A 23,762-nucleotide genomic window follows, 5' to 3' on the forward strand; every position below is an offset into this window, starting at 1 on the left:
GGCAGGGGGCACGGGGCCAGCAGCCCCTCCCACAGCAGGGCAGGGACCGGGGTAAGGGTTTGAATTTCCAACTCACATCTTGGAGAAAACAGACGGATCTGGGCTCAGAGGGCACTGAGAAATATCTCGGCTCAAGCTTCCCCTGGAGGGTGGTTGGCACTGAACAGGCTCCCCAGGGCAGTGGGCACGGCCCCAAGGCTGCCAGAGCTCCAGGAGGGTTTGGATGATCCCCTGGGGCACCTTTGGGGATGGTCCTGTGCGGGGCCAGGAGCTGGAGTCGATGATCCCCGTGGGTCCCTTCCAGCTCAGCAGATCCCATGATCCTGGGGAAGGCTGGCACGGTGTGGGCGCTCCGGCTGCCACGAAGGGACAGGGACAGCTGTCCTGTCGCTCCCTGGAGCAGCAGACAAGCCATGAGCTGACAGCAGTTCTCCCCTGAACACAGCTCTGACCATGTGATGGAACATTTGATCCCCCACAGCACCGACCCCTCAGCCCGGGCAGCTCTTTGATCTCTCGCTCATGAATTTTTGTCTTCCTGCTGTCCGAGGTCTTCACACTGACAGAGGGATCTCTGGGAAAGAAAGGAGAGTAATGCTTTGGGTTCCAGCACTGGGGGTGCCCTGTGTAGTTTCCAACCCACAGCATCCTTGTGGTGGGGCTGGTGGTGCCTCCCGTGCTGGGAGGGAGCTCGAGGGACCAGCAAGGGAGCAGCCAAATGGGGGAGTTTATTGGGGGCCCAAGAGAGCTGGAGAGGGACTTGGGACAAGGGCAAGGGGGAAAGGGTTTAAGCTGAAAGAGGGGAGGTTTAGATTAGATATTGGGAAGAAATTTTTCCCTGGGAGGGTGGGCAGGCCCTGGCACAGGTTGCCCAGGGAAGCTGTGGCTGCCCCTGGATCCCTGCAAGTGTCCAAGGCCAGGCTGGACGGTGCTTGGAGCACCCTGGGCTGGTGGAAGGTGTCCCTGCCCATGGCAGGGGTGGCACTGGATGGGCTCTGAGGTCCCTTCCAACCCAACCCATTCCAGGCTGATGATGTTAATGTGTCAGTAACTGGGTGCTGCTGCTGCTTCTGTAGGTGCTGGGAGGCAATTCCTGAGCACAGCCTCCAGTGAGCTCCCACCACCAGGAGCCTGCCCTGGGCACCAGCACCAGCAGGGCAATTTCCCTGACCGTGTCCCCTCTCCAGCATCCCAGTCCCTGCTGAGCTGGTGATGCTGTGCCAGGACAATGCTTGGCCCAGCCCAGCAGGACCAGACAGCCCAGACCATCCAAACCTCTGCTCAGAAGACACAACAGGGGCTGTTTCCCCTTCCTTTGATGTCTCCCTTCCATGCTGTCCAAGAGCAGGAGCTCTGAGGGGCTCCTGGCTGAGCTCACTGCGGGCACCCAGGGCCAGGAGCACGTGCTGGGTGTCGTCCTGGAGAACGTGGTGGGCCCCTCTCACTGCAGGCTTGTCCCAGCTCTGATCTCAGGATTCATGGGGGGAGTTCAAAGCCGGAGCAGGAACGGTGTCTCTGTGATGTGCTTCTGAAGCCAAAGGACAAAATGCAATATCAAGGGAGTAGTTAAATGAGTGAGCTTTGATCTAGGACATAAAAAGAGAAGAAAAAGCTTTTCTTTTCCCTCCAAAAAAAGGTTAAGTCTTAGCTCTCAGCAAACCCAACCTGTGAGTTTCCCCATTCAAGTCACTCCACAAAGGGCAGGTTGGACGGGGCTGGGATAGTGCAAGGTGTCCCTGCCCAGGGCAGGGGGTGGAGCAAGGGGAGCTTTAAGGTCCCTTCCAACCCAAACCAGTGTGGATATCCGGGATTTTACACCCACCAGGCACTGGGCAAAGGCAGCTGTAGCACCTGAGGTCAGACAGACAGGGAGTGTGGGATGCAGTCCAGGACACAGCCCAGGCAGCCAGGACAGTGGGAGAGGAGGCACCAAAGGACCCCTTGGGAATCCAACTGCTCAGCTCAAGGACACTGAGGTGTGTGGAGATAAATCTGCTGAACCCCTGGAGCTGCAGAGCCAGGGTGGGCAAGGAGTGGTACAAATCCCAGAGGAGCACAGCATTCCGCTGACACCCAGCAGGTAAGATCCACAAAGGTAGAGTTTATCAGGGCTGCAGAGTCATCACCACACCCACACCATCCACCTTTTAATGCTCTGCAGGGAGAGCAAGGGGAGCTGCTCTTCAGACCACAGAAGGATCCAGCAACGTTGGCTTTTGAGTGAAAATACTCCGTTAGCAGGCACAAATTAAACTCTTTCAACACATGACCTTCTTCCCCAAAAGATAAAAAAATCCTGGTTTTCATTTTTCTTTCTGTGTTAAGTAACCCCTCACACCCAATTGATAAAATAACAGCTATTGGCAGTCATTCTGCAGTTATTTAGAATGCTTTTGTCGAGGGACTCCACTAAAGGCCATGGCCCAGAGCTGGGAATTAGGCAGGAAATGTCAAAAGCCTGGCCTAAAGCCCATTAAAGTTTAGTTTTGTGGAGCTGAATTTCCAGCTTTTCATAATAAAGTGTTCCCTTGAAGTTCTTAACTTGTCTGATAATTCCTGAGAAAAACTGAAAAAAAATCTAAGAGTATTTTCTGTATTCTTCTTTCCCTGTATTCTCAGGCAAAAGCTGCCCAGAAGTGCACTGGAACCACCCGACTCTGTCACTTAAAAATTAACCAAGCCTCAGAAAGACTTAGGAACAAGCTGGGAAAGCTGTATTTTTAATAATCTTATAAATAATTTTATGAATTAATAATGTTGCAGAGGCAAAGCCTCTGACCTGGTGTGACTTGATGGTGTGCAAGGAACGTTCCTGCCCAGGACAGAGGCCCAGGGGAGCAGCTGAGCGTGGATGGAGCCCTGGGCTCCAATGATGGGCTGCCTCCCGGGCTGAGAGTGCTTGTAGGTGCCCCCAAAACCATCCCAGCCACCCTGTCACTCCTTCCCCACCCATTCCTGCCTGGACAGACCTGAGCAAGACCCTGATGCCACAACCACCAGGTACCAACACACTCAGACTTCCCTGGTGCAGCCCCACAGCACTGCCAGCCTGCAGGAGTTGGGTGTGCATTGCTCCATCATGGAATCATGGAATGCTTTGGGCTGGGATCCTAAAAACCATCCAGTGCCACCCCTGCCATGGGCAGGGACACCTTCCACCAGCCCAGCGTGCTCCAAGCCCCATCCAGCCTGGCCTTGGACACTTGCAGGGATCCAGGGGCAGCCACAGCTTCTCTGGCCAACCTGTGCCAGGGCCTGCCCACCCTCCCAGCCAGCAATTCCTTCCCAATATCCCATCTAAATCCACCCTCCTTCAGCTTAAACCTTTCCACCTTGTCCTATCTGCCTGAATTTCATTTTGCTTCCATCAGCTGCATTTTCAAATTTGCCAGCATGAGGAGATTTGGGCATGGTTTTGTTTGTTTGTTTTTAATAGAGAAAAATACACTTTGAGTTCCAACCATCCCAAAGCCTCCCAGCCCATTTCCCCACCCCCTTCCTCCCCCAGCCAGCTCTGGGGGTGGCAGTAGCCAAAGCCATCAGTAGAAATAAAAACCCCAGAATATGTGTCCCAAGCCACAGTCCATGACCTAAAGATGTTGCTTTCAGGTCAGTCCTGGTTTTGCATTGAGAAGAGAGCCTCACAGCCCCACTAAAGACCAAGGGGTGACTCGGGGTGGCTGGAGCCTCCTCAGTGACCCTGTGATAGAGTGAATCAACAGCAGGAGTGTCCAGCCTGGTCACAGCCCCAGCATCCCGTGATCCACAGGAGCAATAACCCTTCTCCAGCCTCAGCAGGATAGTCATCTAACCAGGCACACTCCTTCCCATAACCCACCAGGCACCTCTTCCAGGAGTTATTAAAGCAGTGAAGGCATCAGCCCTTCGTTACTCTGCAAAACACTCATCCCAAAATTACTTAATGTTCCCAGATGAATATTCTAAAACTGATTAGTTTTACCTCCCTGCAGACTCACCTTTGCCATCAGAGCAAACCTCTGGCTCCTCAGCAGCTGCTGGTGCTGGACAGGCAGGTTTGGTTCACTGGGGTCACTCCTGGTGTGGAACAGACAGAGCCCTCTCAGCTGATAATGAAAACACTCTGCTTTTCATGCAAAATATTCCCTGTTTTTTTCCTCAGGTTCTTTGGCCCAGCTGAGGCAGTGCCCCATTCTCTGCACACGGGCAACCCAAGGCAGGACCAGCTCTCCAGACCCATCCTGTCCTAGAAATTTCTCCTCATATCCCATCTAAACCCCTTCTGGTACAACTTGAACCTTCTCATCCTGTCCCTTGTCACCTGGGAGGAGAGCTCCCCCCCAACCTGGCTCTAGCCTCCTCTCAGGGAGTTGGAGAGAGCAATGGATTAAATAAAATAAATAAATAAAAGATTATAGTGGAGTTATAAGTGGAAAAAAGAACAGATTATAAACAGAAAAGAAGAGAAACCATTCTTCCCTGTGCACGTGGATTAGGAGTGCACTGAGATGGAAGTGAATCCCTTATGTCCTCAGAAGGTGTGAGATGTCACACCCCCCTCAGGGCTCGGGTGGGGGCAGCTCTGGGCTCTGCTACACGTTGATCCCACGGCACCAGCACACAGCTGCCGTGGATTGGGGTATTTACTGCAGCAAAGGACAGCTGGAGGAGCAGCAATTCGTGCCTGAAGGCCTTACCCAAGAGCTGGCGAGGCTCTGCCCCAGCCCCAGCACAACTTCGGGAGGCACAAGGTCACATCCCAGTGTGGCATTTCAGTGTCTCACCAGCACCACCACAGATGTAATTCCCCCCTATCTGGGATGATTGCAGCTCGTTTGGGCCCAGGATGGTGCTTTGGGGTTGATTTGTGTGCTGCAGTGCCCAGCCCTCTCCTGCCAGCACGGCTCTGATTGCAGCCCTGCAGGTACTGAGGGGCTTTTCCTCCCTTTCCATCCTTTCCTTCTACACCATCACACAGTCACCTCTGGGACTCACCCAGTCACCTCTGGGACACCAGGACTGTGACCCAGGGGATGCATGGCTGGGCAGGAGCAGGAGGAATCCAAAATTCACAGATTAGGGCACAAATAGGAGGAATAGCAAAGCATAAATTACCCATTAACACAGAAGTTGCACATCAAATGCCAGGGAAAAGGCTGAGTGTGTTTTTCCAGCTGGGACCAAGAGGTCACTGTCAATGATCCAAATTTATCATAAAATACTAATTTAACCGAAGCAATTGTCTGAAGCTGTTGTGAGAACCCACAAACACAGGCAAAAAGCTGCAAAGGATTCCCTGGCAAAGGACACACAAAACACTCCAGAGCAGGGACCTGACTGGCTGTGCTTCTATTAAATATTAACAAATTCAGCAACACAGTGAGGGAACAGCGAGTGACATCAGTGTGGGGATGATTACAAGGGCCTTGGCAGACAGGATTAGAATTCAAAGCCATCTTGATAAATTGGAAAATGGTCGGAAATCAAAGAGACAAAATTCAATGGAGACAAGAGCACATACAAATGAGAGCAAAACAAATACTCGGCTCCCGGAACAGGGATCGCCTGCAAGGCTGTGGGGTGGGGGAAGGAGCCGTGTGACAGCTGAAAACAAACTGAACATGAGTCAATAATGTCACCCTGTCACCAGACTCGTGCACAGGGATCTCCAGGAGCTGGGGGATGTGTCAGGTATGCAGAGGAGCACTCCAGCTCCTGGGAAGGGCGTGTGCACCCTGGGGTGCTGGGCTGAGGGATCCCAGGACAGCTGGAAGAGGTTGGGAAGGCAGAGGAGGCTGGGGGGTGGCTGGGGGAGCACAGAGGTGCTGCAGGTTAACCCCGAGGTCAGGGCTCAGGGTTTGGTGCCTGCTGGACAGGTCTGACTCCACCAGCCCTGCCCCGGAGAGCACAAGGGACACGGAACTCCTGCAGTGCTTTGGAGCTTCCCAGGTGCCTTTCACTGCCTGCCATTGACTGTGACAGCACACGTGTGTCCAGGCTAGAAAAGGAAACCCAGAAGAGCCCTAAAACTGGTCAGGATCCTAAAATTATCCCTCACACGTTTGTTTCCCTTTAAACTTTCCATTTGTGGTGCCCAAAACTCTCTCCCAGTGTCCTGGGCATCAAATCCATGTTAATAAAGGGTGCAGAAGGTTCACCCCACCAGAACAATCCAACTGAAAGCAACAGGAATTTCCACCTTCTGTGGAAATATTCACAAATTTCTTTGTGGATTGACTTAGGGAGTTTCTTTCATTTATTTTATTTTTAATTTTGATTATAGAACCACAGAATGGTTCGGGGTGGAAGGGACCTTAAAGCTCGTGTAGTTCCAAAGCCCAGCTCCGAATGTTATGGCAATGAGGATGCTGGGATTTAGGGCCCTGAGCTACTTGTGGCACCCCGGGAGAGCAACTGCAGGTAAGACAAATGATGAACTGCCAGCTGTGAGAGCATGAAGTACATTGGCCCTGAGAAGTTCCCTGAACAGCTGGGATGGACTGAAAACAGAAAAGACAATTAGGAGTATACAGTGAGAGAATTTCTTTTATCATGAAGTTCAGGATACCACACAAATTGCACCTGTCCCCCAAGTAACCTGCAGGGGAACATGTTAAGTTCATAGTTCCCAGTGATCATCCAGACACATCTCCCTGGAAAATCAGGTTCCACTGCAGCAGAGCTGGGTCTGAACCAGGATAAACTGAGCAGAGTTTCCTGCCTTCATTCCAGCATTTGCATAAAAGATCTCCTCCCTCACCTTTGCGAAGAGGGGACAATGGCAGTTTGTTATGTGCATTAAAATCATAACAACGCTCTTCCCTGCCATCAGGATTATATTAGGAAGCTCTGTGTTCCCAAAGGGAAGATTAAAGTGCAAGTCTAATAGCATGAATTGTTCTTCAGCAGAGCGCTCTGCTGCAGCTTGGAACTAAATATTCCCAGGAGAAAACATCCAAAAAAACAGTGAGAGCAGCTCCTTTCCTGATCCTGTTCTGAGGGAAGGAGAAAGCTGCATTTTCTATTTTGTTAATGAGTTCTCTTGAACACTGGAGAGGTTTCAGTCTGTAGGGGCGTTACCTGTTGCACAGGGTAAGAGGACAGACACGGGTCTGAGATGTCATTTTTAGGGTCCCTGGGAGCACCATCTGCCCTGTCAACTGCCCAAGACAGCAGCAAAGGCAATGCTTGATGCCAGGAGTAATTCAGAAATAATAATAATAATAGCAATAACAACAGACAGCCTGGCTTGGGCAGCAGCACAGGACCCACCCCAGCCCTGCAGCTCCCAGGAGGTGCTGGGGGAGCTCCTCTGGAGCATTCCAGCTGTGCCTGCTGGGACAAGCAAAGATTTGTGGCTGTAAAGATGTTCTGAATCCAGAAATTATCCAAGACACAACTACAGCTCCTGCTGGATGTGCTCAGAGCACAACCTCACCCCAGAGCACCCCTGTGCTCGCTGCAGCCTCCGCTCCCCAACTGAGGGTTTGCACAGTCCCCTTGAACTGGGGCAGGTAAAGTGTGGTACACATGGAAGGTGGGAATGATTCCATCCCAGCCCCACAGAGGGCTTGGACATAACATCCTATTACTGCAAACTGAGATGGACACAGAGAGGCAGAGCCCACCCAGCTGATGATGTGGTGAACATTCAGCAGCCACCACATACATCAGTGTTTCCATTTTCCCTGAGAAGTCCAAGCATTTGTCTAAAGGAACTCCAAGAGAACTGGAGAGTCACTATGGACAAGGAGAGATAGGACAAGGGGGAATGGCTTCCCACTGCCAGAGGGCAGGGAGAGATGGGATATTGGGAAGGAATTGCTGGCTGGGAGGGTGGGCAGGCCCTGGCACAGGTTGGGCAGAGAAGCTGTGGCTGCCCCTGGATCCCTGGAAGTGCCCAAGGCCAGGTTGGAGCACCCTGGGCTGGTGGAAGGTGTCCCTGCCCAGGGCTGTGCCAGGGGGTTCCTGTGCTCACAGAGCTGTTCCCTTGTTATCTCCCATTGCTTCCCTCCCACCAGCCACAGGAGGGGGTGAATGACAGGCAGAATGAGGTCCCACAGAGAGACCTTCTGGGGGTTGATGTCAGTTCAGCCTTGTCCCTTGGCACAGCCTGCATCCAACCCCATGGAACACTCAGTGAGGAGCTGGAGCTGCCTTCAGCTGGGCACTGCCCACAGAGAGCTAAATACACCTCGAACCGACTTAAAACTGTACTCACCTTCTCCTCTGAGCTCTGAAACTCTGTGTTTGTTTGGCTGGGAGATGAATCATGCAACCTTTTGCTAACTCTGCTGTTGCACTTCCCACCAAGCCCAAAATCAACACCTTGAGTTTGCTGTGAAAATCCCCAGAGAGTCCAGGAGGCCGGAGAACACACAGATCTGCCATCCCAGGCTGCACACCATGGGCTGACTGACAGCTCCTGTGCCAACAGGTCCCATTTTAGAGATAAATTATAGATATCACACTATGAAACATGATGCACTGTGGAATGGGCTGCATTACTTCTGATTCCTTAAGCAAAATAGGTTTTTGCCTTCTTCCTCAACTCTTTCTGTATTTTCAGGAGTTGCTTTCCCTGTACTGGACCACTTCCACTTTTAATCTTAATTAGCAGAGGATCCAAACTCCTGTCAAACTTGGTACTGCTTCGTTATGGAGCTGAAAATTCACTGGGAATATTTGTATAACACCAGAACCACTTATTTTTCTTTTTTCTACCACTACCAAAAAAGATGGAAAGGAACAGAAAATGAGAATTCCAGACACCTGGCAGGAGAAGGCCCAAAGGAGGGCTGGAAGCTGCACTGGAGCCTGTGGATGGCTGGTGGACAGCTCAGCTCCTCTGCAGATTTTGAACACTCCCAGACCTTTTCCAGCTCCTATTCCCACAAAAGACAGGCATAAAGAGGCAGGGAGATGGCAGCAGTGCTCCCAGCAGGACTCAGAGGGCAGAGAGCCCAGCACGGAGAGAGCGATTAAAGGGCCAATTAACACCCGAGCAATCCATCTCCTGAGCAGCCCAAAGGATGCTGCTCAAAGGGAACTTTATTGACTCAGCTTTTTCCCAGCTGATTTATTTTGCAGAGAAAATAAGGTACATCTGTTTTTTCCTCCCAGATTTACCCTCTTTTGTATCACGTGGCAGCTTATTGACCGTTTCTCCTTTACTGTGTCCACTTAAAGCACAAAGTTACACTAACCAGGAATGCAGCATTTTTCCTCATAAAAATACTTCATGTCCACAAGCAGGAACTGCAGAGGCACCACCAGCAGGATGGGCTTTGCTGCTGTGTCCCCCTGGCCTGGCCAGGAGAGCAGACCTGGATGTGGGAAAGGCTGGGGGGAGAGAGGTGGAACTTCCACCAACAGCTGGGAGGTGCCTGTAAAGGCATCAGAGTGGTCAGAGCAGGAGTGAGGAGTGTTTTCATATCAGAAATGACAAAATCACTGAATGCTTTGGGTGGGAAGGGACCTCAAAGCCCATCCAGTGCCACCCCTGCCATGGGCAGGGACACCTTCCACCAGCCCAGGGTGCTCCAGCCTGGCCTTGGACACTTCCAGGGATCCAGGGGCAGCCACAGCTTCTCTGGCGCAACCTGTGCCAGGGTATTCATATTTCCATCTTTAGTTTTGAGTGTTTATCTCCAGCAGCCTGAAGATCCAAGGTAATCACCTCCCACACTCACTATTCTTGCATATTTCTATATAAAGATTGCTTTTCTTTGTATCTTTAAACTTTACTTGTTAAACCTCTGTTGTTAAACCAGTGCCAGACCTTGACTGGGACACCCACCATGACCAGATGAAAATATATCCTACATGTCTAAGAAAAATAACAACCTAAAAATAGGTCTAAAGAATAGAGAGTGCAAATAAATGAGAAAATCACTTAATCAAAACGATGATAAACTCAGGGCAATACAATGATTATTTTCCCTAAAAGATGTCATTAGCTCTAATACTTTGCTGCACAGTTTGATTGAAATCAGGGACACATCATGTTTAAAAATTTATAGATTTTTCTCTTTTAAATTTAGCAAAAAATATCTGAAAGTACTGGGGAGAGGAGGAGAAGCTGGGCAGGCATTCATGGTTTGGGGAGGGCTCCTTTCTCTCCCCCATGGGCACGTTGCCCTCAGGGCAGGGTGGTTGGGACAGCTCCCATCACGGGGCTGCACCTTTGGCTGGAGAAGGGAAAGCTCACGGTGGGACATTTGGTGAACCAGAGCAATCAGCATCCCTGCATCTCCCCAATAAATCCATCAGTGGTGACAGAGGACAGAGAAGTGCAGGGACACCTGTGACCCTCAGGCCCTTACGGTTCCACCCTCTCCTCCCCCAGTGACCACCCACCTGCACGGTCATGGGTATCAGCACTGGAACCCCCTCCCACACAGAGCCTGTGTTTATTCTGGCACAGTCAGAGCTCAGGTTGTTTGTCTGCAGTGGGTGCACAGAACTGCTGTCCCAGAGCTGATCCCAGGTGTGCTGGCACGTGAAATCCTGCTATGGGGGCAGTGGGTGCCCATCCCCATCCCCACACCCCGGGGACAGCCTGGCCACCATCCACTCTCTGCCATGGCACTGATCCTGCCTGCAGGATCCGCTTCTGTACCAGCCCAGTCCTGCCCAGAGAACCCCTCCTGATTTTCCTGAGGGTGTTCGAGGAGCAGCACGACACAAACGTCCTGAACCATCCCCAGCCTCCCCAGCCTCGGCAAGGAACAGGTTCTAAGTAACCCCAAATGAAATCAACCCTTTGGAGCAGACAGGGAACAGCAGTGCCTTCCAGACACTCCCCAAACCACCAGACACTGGGATTAAAAGAGACAAAGTGTCCCAATCCTCGGGCAAAAGCTGCTCCTGCTCAGCACCTGCAGGTCCTGTGAGCCCTGGGCTGGAGCCGAGGGCCCTGCACAGCCTCATCCTCCTCTCCTGAGCTGCACCAGGGACAGAACCCCTGGACCTTCAACCCAGGAGGAGCTTTGCAGAGCAAGAGGCCATGGGTCAGCCCTGCAATTAACTGCTCTCAGCTCCTCTGGAAAACACGGCATTTACAGGGAATTAAAATGGATCGACCCGTGGCTGTTGTGTCGAGATGGATCTAATCAAGACTGGATTGCATAAATATTCTAATCAGGGCTCTCATCCTGCCCCTCTCCTCGCAGGCAGGGATAAAGCTCTGCTTTCCTCGGGAAATTATTCCTGCTGTTTATTCCTGGTGCTGCTTTGCTCAGGGAGCTGTGATCTCCAGGCACTGAGGCAGGGGGTGATCCCCCCACAGGCCTGGGCCACACACCATGGGTGGCTGGGGCTGGTGAGAGATGCAGGGAAGGGATGCCAAGGAAGCAGGGTGGGATTGATTTGCTAAAATTACGCATCCAACCCTGGGGCAGGATAAAATGGGATAGAGTTCAGAGACTCACAGGAGTGCTGTCATCAACAACGGACTGGTTGGGTTGGAAGGACCTTAAAGCCCATCCAGTCTCACTCCCTGCCATGGGCAGGGACACCTTCCACCAGCCCAGGGTGCTCCAAGCACTGCCCAGGGATCCAGGGGCAGCCACAGCTTCTCTGCCCAACCTGTGCCAGGGCCTGCCCACCCTCCCAGCCAGCAATTCCTTCCCAATCTCCCATCTAACCCTGCCCTCTGGCAGTGGGGAGCCATTCCCTGTGTCCTGTCCCTCCATCCCTTGTCCCCAGCTCTCCTGGAGCCCCTTTAGGCCCTGCCAGGGGCTCTCAGGTCTCCCTGGCTCCTTCTCTTCTCCAGGGGAACCCCCCCAGCTCTCCCAGCCTGGCTCCAGAGCAGAGGGGCTCCAGCCCTGGCAGCATCTCTGGGGCTTCCTCTGGAGGTCCCTCCTTTAAGGCAGTTTTATGCAGAAAGCTGGGTTATGGGCACTTGACCTTTTTAATTTATCCAAGGGAAGAGGAGCAGCCACTTTCTCCAAGTTCTTTAGTGCCATCACAGCGAGGGGATTCTGATAGTCGGCAGCTCTTTAATTTAGCTAAAAAAGTAATAAAAAGAGCCAAAGGCTGGAAGGTGAAACTAAACAAATCTAGAGTAGGGATAAAGTTAATTAAGCAGTGAAGCCTCTAACCTAATGTGGAGCAGATTCTCTATCATTTGAAGACTTAATTAAATGATTATCCTTGAAGAGATGCCCGAGCTCAGAGGTTGCAGTTTCTTGGGGGCCCTGGGTGGGGCCAGCACAGCCCTCCCTGGGTGCCCACCACCCTCAGCGGGGCCCTACTCTGGGACGGGGAACTGGGCTCAGTTCTCCTCCCCCCCAAAAAAAAATGTGCCCTTGTTACTTTTCCAGGTAACACAGGGAAGTTCAGGCTGAGGTTTTAGAGGTGTTTCACAGACTGGTTTGCAATTTCAGCCTGGAGAAAAGGAGGCTCAGGGGGGACCTTCTGGCTCTGCAATCCCTGACAGGAGGGGGAGCTGGGGGGGGGTCGGGCTCTGCTCCCAGGGAACAGGGACAGGAGGAGAGGGAACGGCCTCCAGCTGGGCCAGGGGAGGCTCAGGTGGCACATCAGGAGGAATTTCTGCCTGGAAAGGGTGGTCAGGCCCTGGCAGGGGCTGCCCAGGGAGGTTTGGAGTGCCCAGCCCTGGAGGTGTCCAAGGCAGGCCTGGCCGTGGCACTCAGTGCTCTGGGCTGGGGACAAGGTGGGGATGGGCACAGGGGGATCCATGGGCTGGGAGGGCTTTTCCAGCCTCAGGGATCCTGGCATTCCACAAAGTCACATCTAAAAGCAGGTCTCAGCCATCCAAACCATTTGCTTGCCATTCCTGCCTGAAGCTGCATCCAAAGGACTTTTAACAGCCTTGGGTTGCTCAGTTCTGTAGGGTGAAGGTCATGGCATCCTCCATCCAGGGACCAGACTCTTGTCCCAGCTCTGGGCAGCAGGTGAGATGACAGGTAAGCAGGAGGATGTCCTCTGTAGGCATCTTCTCCATCCTCAGCACAGGGATAACTGCATCCCACACTCATTTTGCCAAGATCTGACAGCTGCCAGGTACACAGATCTCTCACACAGCCAGTGGCCATCCCAGCTTCCCAAAATAGCCTAGACAGGGGCTACAAATGCGGAACAAGGAAAGCTCCCAAAAGCAGAAACATTTCAGAAATGCATCTGAAAACCAGAACAGCCTGACAGAGTTGCTGTCCCAGAGGGGCTGTGTCAGACCTCACTGCACGCTCTCTGGGAGAAAAGGCACAGTAAGAGGCAAGAAAGTACCCAGGGAAAGCTCACCTTGTCTGCAGTGTAGGGTGGTTCCTTCTCCCTCCTCTTTCCAACCACAGATGAGCCCTCAGGCATCCTGAGCATCCCCTCAGGCATCAACAGGGTGTGATGTGGAGAGTCCCACCTGCTCTGATGGATCAACAGCTCTGGCACAGGTGGGGGAGTTTAGGGAGGGGGATTACAAGAGAGCTGGAGAGGGGTTTGGACAAGGGATGGAGGGACAGGTCAAGGGGGAGTGGCTTCCCACTGGAAAAGGGGAGATTTGGGTGGGATATTGGGAAGGAATTGCTGGCTGGGAGGGTGGGCAGGCCCTGGCACAGGTTTGCCCAGAGAGGCTGTGGCTGCCCCTGGATCCCTGGAAGTGTCCAAGGCCAGGTTGGAGCACCCTGGGCTGGTGGAAGGTGTCCCTGCCCATGGCAGGGGATGGCACTGGATGGGCTTTAAGGTCCTTCCAACCCAAACCAGTCTGGGATTTGATGATTCACGTTCCACCAGGAGCTCTGTTGCTTCCTGCTCAAAAAAACAGCCTTTCCCTGCTCCACTCTGCTGCCCCTGTCCTTCCCAGGCTGCTCTTCCCCAGCCCCGCTCGTGCTGCATCACCCAGGCAGCTCAGTCCTGCCCAGAGCTCTCCCAGTGCTGCTGTGATTGCTGCTCACAGCTCCTCACCCCTCGGGCTGTCTGACCCTGCTGCTCCCCCTGCCAGCTCTGCCAGCCTTGCTGCCAGCCCTGAGCCCACTCTGCTCCTCTCTGGGTCTGTGTCCCACAGCCCCCAGGGCTGGGATTTCTCCAAGTGCCTCTGCACAGGTGAACTCCCTCCCCGTTACTGCAGCTCAATCCCTGCTAAGTTGCTTTAAGATCACAAAGAACTTCACTGGGGCTGAGAATAATCAAAAAACGCCACATAGGAAGCTCCCAAGAGGACAATGAGAAAACTGCAGCCCAAACAGGGTCCTGATCAAAGCATGGAAATTTGAAAGCATTTGACACACTAGAACTGCACTTTTATGCTGCTGGCAGGTAATAGCTGCCTGCTCAGGCTGAAAAATGCTTCAAGAAAACACATTTTCCAGAATTTACAGACATTCTCTCTTAGAGGAGTTCCATGAATAAGCACCTCCTCGGAAAACATAATTACCAGAAGTAGGGCAAGGGGAGGAGGAGCGGCCCAAGGTCCCCCCAAGGGTCACAACCCATATTCCTGGGTTTATATATAGACGTCCTAAATAGCAAAGTGAATTAAGCTCCATTTGTCCTTCCCGACAGTCCGGCTGGGGGGGAGCCACGGACATGGAACAGCGGGAAAATTGGACCCTCAGCTCTCCTGTGGAACTGGAGCCCACGTAACACTAATTAATCTCAGATCTGACTTTGGAAAGAACTTCCCTCTTGCCTTGTAGCATCACTCCCAGGAGCTGTTCCTAAGCCCTGTTCCCTCTCCCAGCCACTGGTTCATTATCCATTGGTGGAGTGTTACTGTGCCATCAGCACAAGCCTTTAATCAATTTACTTGACTCCAGGAAAAATTATATTTACTTCGTACCTGCTTCCGTGGATGTGCTGTGAAATGACTCGAGCCGAGGCTTTGGTAGGAAAAATTTCCTCCCAAATCCAAGTTTGTCAATGAAAAGCTGTTTCTAACTGGCCTCCCACAGCGGCACCTCCAGAGATCCATCAGGAATCGCTGCCTCCGTGGGCTTTCCAAAGGACTTCCCTCTAATAGAAAGTGAACTTATTGACAAGCTTTCTTGGCTGTTCTTTCCAAAGCTTTTGTGAAGATATAATTGTCAAGAAGATATAGATTTATTTGGCATCCCCAGCCAGGCCTGAGAAATTACAGCTGCACCTTTCTGTCAAGCACATGCCTTCAGCCAAATTGGCCTGCAATTGGGGATGATGTTTCTATGGAAAACTGCAGGAGATAGCATTTCCAGGGCCTTCTCACCAAGAGGGAGAGGGAAAAAGGAGAAAGAAAATTTATGTTTAGAGTCAGAAAGAAGAAAACAAAAACCCCATCTTTTCCTGGGAAAGTTGTGTAGGATTGGAAAGATCTGAAGAAAAAACTAACTGAAGAATCCCATGGTTTAGACCATGGAATGGTCCCATTGAGTTCTCAGCCTTGGCACCTGATCCAGCAAGAGTCCAAGGACCCGGGTGACAGATGGAATCAACACCATCACACCCATCCAAGCACATTCCACCTCAGGAACTCACACACCCCGACAAATTCCACTGAAATGGTGAAGTCGGGGGGAAATCCCCCCAGATTCCAGATGTGCATCCTGCAGCAGTTCTCTTGAAAGTCCTAATCAGGATTTGCATATAAAAGCAACATTGATTTGGGTTTATCCTGGGAACCTCTCAGAGAGCTGAGAACATCTTTGTGCTCTGCTTCTGTCTGAGCTTGGGAAACCTGCAGTTCAGTTACCTTTAGTGATTCCACAAATTGGTGTAAGTGGCAAAGAAGGAATTCCATCCCCTGCCTCTCTTGCTCTTCAATTGATTTTTCTGTCATTTTTTAAAGCACTACCCAAGGCAGTTCCCTGCAAACCTGATCACTCTGTGCAAAAGCTGCTTGAAATTCTTTGCTATTATGAGAAATGCTGCAGCACCTGGAAGCCTGGGAATTTTAAGCATCTGAGGCATTTGTTGTAAGAAGAAATGTCCAGCACTTGCAGTGCTTGCAGCGTGGAAATAGCTGGCTGCTCCTCGGGCACAGCTCTGCTCCCTTCCTCGCTCCACCATCGGAAGTTCTGGCACGTTGACTTTGACCTTGCTCGTTGCTTTACACGGGCCTGGGGGCACAGCCTGAATGCTTCACACACTGTTAGAAATAATGGTATTTTTAATGGCTTTGTGTGTCCATAGCCAGCTTGAGTGGAAAGGGAAGTCCGTGCATCACCTGCAGCTGGGTGGGGGGCAAGGCAGTGGGCAGAAGGGGTGGGATCACTCAGCTTTGGGTGAGTTGGTTGTGTCAGGTCAGTTCAGCTTATTGACCTGAGCACCTCCTCAAGAGATGCTTATACAGGTGGATTTTATGTATATATGTATATACACACACACATATATATATAAGATATAAAATATAAGATCCTTTATATGTTCTATAAGGAACACAGATTCCGTGATTCCAGGTGTAGACTCCCAGCTACACATCCCTGAGCACTGAGGTGTCCAAGTGAACTGTGGTCTTCTAAAACAAGGCAGATAAATCAGCCACAGGTCATAAAGAGAGCACCAATTTCTTAGAGACTAATCCTAATCTCAAGCAGTAAAGTAATAAAAGGTTTTTCCCTCTCTGCATAAAAGAATATTAAAAAAAATCAAATAAAGATTTCTCATAAAACAGAGGAATGATGATGGTGAAATAGTAAAATGTCTGAGGATTTTATCTTGCAGGTCAATAAAAAATAGGCCTGGAAACACTGGGCTACTCACCTTTTGTTCCAGATGTGCAGCTGTGTCACATCCTGGGGAGTAACAGAGGGGACAGCACTTGGATGGCACCTGGAGAAAGGGCAGAGAAGATGGATCCTTTGTTCATGAGAGGACCAGCACTTCCTTCACCCATTACCAGGAGGGCACTGGAAGGACACTCGGAGTGTCTTCTGTCTCTTGTACATCCTCCAGCACCACCAGAGCCCTTCAGCCTGGAGAAGGGAAGGGTCCAGGGTGACCTACTGTGGACTTCCAGGACCTGAAGGGACCCTACAGGAAAGATGGAGACTATTTACCAGGAGTCTGGAGGGACAGGACACAGGGAATGGCTTCCCACTGCCAGAGGGCAGGGAGAGATGGGAGATTGGGAAGGGATTGCTGGCTGGGAGGGTGGGCAGGCCCTGGCACAGGTTGGGCAGAGAAGCTGTGGCTGCCCCTGGATCCCTGGAAGTGTCCAAGGCCAGGTTGGATGGGGCTTGGAGAATCCTGAGCTAGTGGAAGGTGTCCCTGCCCATGGCAGGGGTGGCACTGGATGGGCTTTGAGGTCCTTCCAACCCAAACCATTCCATGATATTGCTCAGTTTTCCCTATGGAACGACCCTGCTTTTCTGGACAGCTCTGGAGAACTGTACTGAGGATTAGTGGAGTGAAACTCTAAGCCAAGGAGCTTCTCAGCCCCTGCTAAGTCCAGCATCTCTTCTCAGTCAGGGCCACGAGGCTGTGGGGGCTCAGCCTCACGTGGAAGGGCCGTGCTGGGCTCAGCCCGAGCCGTGTCCTCGCTGAGTAATGTCCCTGCAGCAGGGGAAGGGGCATTTATCAGTCCAAATTAATCCTTCTCCAAGTGAAAATGCCTCTGCCTTCCAATTAGGCTGCTGTGAGCGATGGAAACAAAGGAAAATTGCTCACCTTAATTAGTCCCTTTGCAGAGCTTTTTGCAGAGTCATCTCTCATCCCCAGCTCACCAGGGCTGATCCTCGGGCACCGCCTGGGGGGATCCACGGGGAAAGCTCCTCTGCTGCCCCCAGGGCAGCCCACCCTTGGGGTAGGCTGAGGCTCTCCTCACTGGTGGGAGCAGTGCCAAGGCTGGCAGGGGTGGTGTGAGCAGAGGGAGTCACTGACTCATCCTTTCACTGCTCAGTAGCCCAAATCAGAGCTGGGAAATGAAAAACAAAGTGAGGAAGTTGTTATTTGGAAAGTGTCACACTTCTGGTGATCCTTGTGCAAAACATTCTTCAAAGTTGGTTCTTTGAAGACGAAAAGCTTAAGAACTTCTCCATTCTGTTGCTGTCACATTTCACAGATGTTAGGAAGTTTGAATCAGGAAGACTTTTAACCCTTCATATTGTCTAAAAATGTGGAGTAAAACCTGTGTAATAGCCCATTCTTAGGACTAAGTCCACCTAGCTGCTTGACTACATCTTCACTTCACATCCAGCCCCCCATCCAGCCTCCCATGCCAAACCCAAATGCTTTAAAACTGTTTCAGATTTTGTGGGACTTGGAAAAGCAATTCCAAGTTGTGCTGGACAGGGATAAACCCGAGTACTCACAGTAAATTAAAAGTGCAGGTAAAATGCATTATCAGACTGATGCCCATGAGCCTGTAAAAGTGCAAGGAGAGACATTTTAACCCCCCCCTTCTGGAGCCCATTAAAATGCAGGTGCAGCACCCCTGTTTTCATGGCTCTACAGACTGACTCACACACCAATTCCAGTTCTCTTCAGCTCATTAAATGGAAAGGAAGTTTGTTGTCATCTTGCCTCGTAAACAACTTGAACGTTCATAATTGGGAAAAAACCTACAGCAGCTTCCATTTCCATTTTTAACTTCTTCCACGAGTTAAAAAAAATGAAACCATTGCTCACTGTTGCCTTCCAGAAGCTGGTTCCTAATTCCACTGTCAGCTCTGCCAGGGCAGCTCATTTCTCATACCCAGCATGGGTGTGACCACGTTTAATTGTAGATCCATCCATTCAGCACTAAAACAAGCAAAAAGGGTCTCAGGACCCCCACCCTGCACAATTATTCCATGCAATAAATGCAAACACACAAGTCAAGAGCTGTGACAAAGCAGAATCAGAGTCACAGAATCAACCAGGCTGGAAAAGACCTCTGAGATCATCGAGTCAGCCACTCATCCAAGTTGGTTCTGGAGGGTCTTGGAGCAGGCTGGGAGCTGCAGGTGGGAAACTCAGCACTTAAATTCCCAAATGTGATGTTCCACAGTGAATATTTTTTGTTTTCTCCACTGGGGTGGCTGGTCCTGGGACACCTTCAAGGTAGTTTGACACCACTTCACCCAGCCAAGGTGTTTTAGGCAGCAGGTAAGAGCTGTCTGTTGACAAAGGAGCTGCCTGGGCTTGAGAAAGGTTCTGAATATCAGAAACTGCTGCAGCCTCAGCCTCCTTCATTAGCAGGAGACTAATCAGTGGCACCCTAATCAATTCAATTATCAGAGCAGTAATTTGCAGGAGCCCCTCAGGAGGTACAACCAGTGAGGAGGGAGGTCCAAGCAGCCCATCTTTCCTGGGATGGAGCTCTGGGACATGGCTGGTCTGAGACCTCAGATGATGGACTCAGTCAGCTTTGAACCTGGGGGAGACTTGGGGAATCAGCCCCAATACAAATAATGAGAGCTGGAAGAGCAAAGATACTCTGCTTCCCTACATCCACTTCCCAAACCCAACTTCTCAGCTTTGGGTTTCAGGTCAAAAAAGGCTCATTTTGCAATCAAAATTTGACCTTGCTTCATGAGAAATTCCAGGTGGAAATCCCTGTGCCCCAGGCAGAACCAGAGCTTCAGTCCCTGGAGGTGATCAGAGACCCTCCAGTGTAGTTGTGTAGCTGGAGTGAACAGATGATGCATCGCTGCTGATGTCATGTTTCAAAAACCCTGCAGAAACAGGGGCAGCTTCACAGGATGTTACAAAAATATCACTTAAACTCACTGTCTTTGAAATCCATTCCACTGTTGTTCCCCACATTGGAGACAGGGACTGGAGCCAGGAATAGAAACATCTCTGGAGCTGGAGAGGAGACAGAGCATGATCCCACTCGGAGAGCGACCGAGAGCTGCACCAGGAGTTCTCCCATCATCACCCCCAAAGAAAGGCAATCATCTCATCTCCTCCCCCACAATGTGTTGAAATTAATAAGGCTGTAATTCCATTGTTGAATTCTGATAATAACGTCTCAAACCACGAGAGTAAAGCAATTACAGAGTTGTGTATTCCAGAATTACCCTCCTAACTCAGCCCTGCCTGACCCCCTCTCCAATTAGCTGCAGACACTGCGGGAGGAGGAGGCTCAGGGTACAGATCTGGGGATCTCAGAGCTCTGTGACTCCACACGCAGCTTTCTGAGGCACTGATTCATTATTCATCTTCAGTACCTCTAGCTGGGAGCTGAACTAGGAACCCAGCTCAGCCTCAGCCTGGCTCCCCCGGGCTGGGGAACGTTTCTGCTCTCGGGGTTCCAGAGCCCACACCAGCACAGTGCAGCTGCTGCAACCAAAGGGGTGGGGAGGATGGGTGGTGAACCTCCCCCTGCATTCCCCAGAACCCCCCACACTGCACACTGCATCCCCTGGGCCTGGCCCTGCAGCCCTTGGGAATCTGGATCAGATGTTGGGAAGGAATTCTTGTCTGTAAGGGGGATCAGGCCCAAGTTCAGCCTCCCAAACCCCACTCCTCTCCAGATGCCTTCGGATGTTTCAAACTTGACAAGAGCTCCCCCAGGCTGATCCACAGGTGGTTCCCAAGAGCTGTGTCCCATTTGGGAACACACTCCCACACTGGGAAACAAGGACACAACAGCCTGACCCCACTGTCCCGGTGCTCCTCTGGGCCACAAGGACAACAGATGACACAGACCAAAGGGGGAGGGAAGGACCATCCTCCCCATCCAGGACAGACAAATGGAAGAGTTCCACAAGCCCCCCAAGTCCCAGCTATTGCCAGAGCCACAGGACAGACATCTCCCCCTGCACGAGGTCAGTGCCTGGTCTGGCACTGCTTCCCAGCTGCTCCCGTGGGTGAGAGTCTGAGGGCAGAGCAGCAGGAGGTGGAACTGCTGACTAGAACATTTCATCTCCACACTTTGTTGGTGGCTCTGCCCATCCCCAGCCCCACCAAACCCCCCTCAGTCAGAGCAAGCCTTGGCCAGCTGCACGTGGGCCGTGGGGGCTGTAACTCTGCAATATTTAGACCCTTAGCTGATGAAAGGCAGTGTGTACTTCATTCCTTGCCAAATTTTTGTGTGGATCATAAAGTGGAATATTTTCCCCCAGCCCAGCTCTGCTTTCCTGCCTAACTTGGGCCTTTCATGTCAGTGGTGCAGCAACATGAGTGAAACACAAGTGGATCTGCCTTTTCTTCCAATGGATGTGCCGCTTCCCGCTGAGTCAGACAATGCACTTCCATCCCAGCACAGAAAATGTGCTCAGCAGAGACAAAGAGACTTCAGTTCTCCCTGTTCTGCTCTTTGGTTGTGCCCAGACACGGGATCACTTTCCACAGAAACGGAGAATTGGAGGATTTCTGGGGGAGTTTGCAGCACCAGGACATTGTGTTCCCAACAGGTTATGGAAAACCTTTAGGAAGTTCTGTCTCACACAGAGCCCTCACGGGGTGCCAAAACACCGGGACCCTTCCCACAGCCCTGGGTGGGAGGGGAAAGGGTTCCAAGCCCCTGCCCAACCCCATCAGCACCAGAGAGCATCACCCACCTCCTGGACCACGTCCCACAGCCAAAACCGCGGGGCACAAACACCAGCTGGGCTCTGCTCTCCTAAAGTATCAACTGTGTTTCCTTCTCTAAATGATAATCCACATCTAAATGATAATAAAATTCTATCCAATCTCAGCCACTGGCCAATGATTCCTTACTACATGCAAAGTATAAACCATCCCAAAGACGTGGAAACCACGCAGAATTCTGGCAGCGTATTTCAATTTTAAGAGCCTGGTGCCATTGGCTAAGCAGGTGCAGGATGTATTCACTGCAGGGCTTCACTCTGACACACAATCTCTTTAAAATCCTGAGGGAGTCCCATTTTAATTTACAGAAATTTAATGACAGTATTACTTGGGAAATTAGAGCTAACTTTTTAATGCTGTGTATTCCTCCATCTGACAAGGAGGAAGTGTGCTTGCAATAATAATCATTTAATAGGGCCATGTGGGTAAATAGCACAGAATTTGTGGCAGTTTATTCCTGATATACTCACAAAAGAGTTCAATCCCTTTTTTATCTTAATTTTCAGTGCATTTCAGCTGCGTGACATGGTAGAATAGCCAACCAAAGCATTTGCAGCCCTGCCATTCCTCATTTAAATGAGGACCTTTATTCCTGTTCTGAGGACCACAAAAAGTGGTTGGAGACCTCTCAGGTGGGCTTGAACCCAGCCCAGTGAGGAGCATCTTTGATAGCACCTCATTGACTGAATCTCCAAGGAAAAAAGAGATGCTTGGAGCTGCCAACAGGCAAAGATTCTCCCCCATGTCCACTTTGAGGATCAGCACTTCTGAGGTATTCCATCTCCAAGCCCTATTCTGCCCCACATCCATCACCTGTCCTATTTATTTCCTCACCATTTTGAGAGCTCCCGTGGAAGCATCTTCTGAGCTCCTGCAGGTTTCCAGACCTCCATCCCTCGCACAAATATCAGATATTTATCTGCTCAAGAGGCATTTCTCCCTTGGGCTGTGTTCAAACAGCCGTATTTTCCCAATCAGCTCATCTCATGGTCTGATCCGTGCCCATGATTCACACCCACCTGCCCCTCTGACCTGGCCCCGCTTTTAGTTACATTTTCATCATCTGCAAGTAAATCACTGCTGTTTCCTCCAGCCCAGACAGCCCATGAGCAAGCAGTTTTCCTCGCTGGTTTAGTGCCTGCCTGTGGCTGAACTCCTCGTGCCAGCTGCCATCCCCTGGGGCTGGTGCAGCATCCCAGTCCTTCATCCCAATCCACGGGGAAGAGTGGAACTGCAGGAGCAACCCCTACGGAGCCTCCACTTCCCCCAAATATTTGATGTTTCAGGAAAAATCCCTGCACCCACAGACAGCTGAGATGTAATATATTCAAATGAAATCCAAAGGTTTGAACAAGTGTATTTTTAGCAAAGCCAAGCTGTGGTTTGAAATTTCGATTTCAAGGGAAATCCTGCACAAAGCAAGGAATGAGGGGAGGAATATAAATCACAAAGGAAAGCTGCCTTTCAGGAGTTTCCTACTAGACAAATAATTCTGGTGGAAAATTGGGTGGTATCAAACCATCAGGAACTGTTTCCATTTCAGTGTTGTTTTAACTTATACGAGCAGTGCTATTTAATAAAGAATTATTATACTATAATGAAATTAAACAGACCATTTGGCACAGAATGGTCTGAGTGAAGATACAACATTGACAAGTTTTTAAAATATAACATTAGAAACTCCCTTTGCACCTCCCAAGAAGTTTGTGGCCTGTGTTTTCATGGATAACCTCCCCCAGCCCCCAGCCTGCTCCTGCTGGCAGAGCTGTGACATCAGCAACCTCCAAGTACTCACTGAACAAAAGCAAAGCAGAGAAAGAAATGTTCTCTTTCTAGAACCTTCTGATCTCTGGAACTGCCCACAGATATTCCATGTTTGGACCCCCCTGCACTGGCACAGGTAAAGCACCAGCACAAACTGGGAGGAACTCCAAGTATTTGTAACCAAACTCTCTCTTGGCTGAGGGGATTATTTTAATTTTATTCCTGAGATATCAAATCCAAACATCCTTCATCATTACCACTTATCTCCTCTGTTTCCATCAGTGAGTCTATCCAGGGCCTCCCACTTCTTCAGTGAGGGGAAAGGAAAACCTTAAGGCTTGTAAGACTCATTTGAAAGCCTTCCTCAACAACCAGTGACCTAAATAAAGCTGAATTTCCTGGATTTATCCTGGTGCTGCTGCTCCCCAGAGATGTGTGAGCAGAGATTTGGGTCTTGCTTGTCCTTGTGATAACAGGAGGGAGTTCAAAGGCACAGACTGAAGCGATGCACGAAGACAAAATCGTATTTTAGGAGTCCTTAAAAAATTAATTACAGCTCTCCCTTTAGCCAA

General features: G+C 50.8%; 1 long non-coding RNA gene across 1 annotated transcript in view; it reads left to right on the top strand.

Moving 5' to 3' along the window:
* The window catches only part of LOC126650660 (uncharacterized), a 150,805-nt gene extending 133,570 nt beyond the window's left edge, over positions 1–17,235 (top strand). Inside the window, exon 3 of the long non-coding RNA XR_007631458.1 lies at positions 17,170–17,235. This is a non-coding gene — a long non-coding RNA (uncharacterized LOC126650660). The remainder of the gene's footprint in view (positions 1–17,169) is intronic.
* Positions 17,236–23,762: the final 6,527 nt, after the last annotated feature.

Source organism: Myiozetetes cayanensis, unplaced genomic scaffold (genome assembly GCF_022539395.1).
Source record: "Myiozetetes cayanensis isolate MyiCay16 unplaced genomic scaffold, myiCay2020 scf6-25, whole genome shotgun sequence".
NCBI classification, from domain to species: domain Eukaryota; kingdom Metazoa; phylum Chordata; class Aves; order Passeriformes; family Tyrannidae; genus Myiozetetes; species Myiozetetes cayanensis.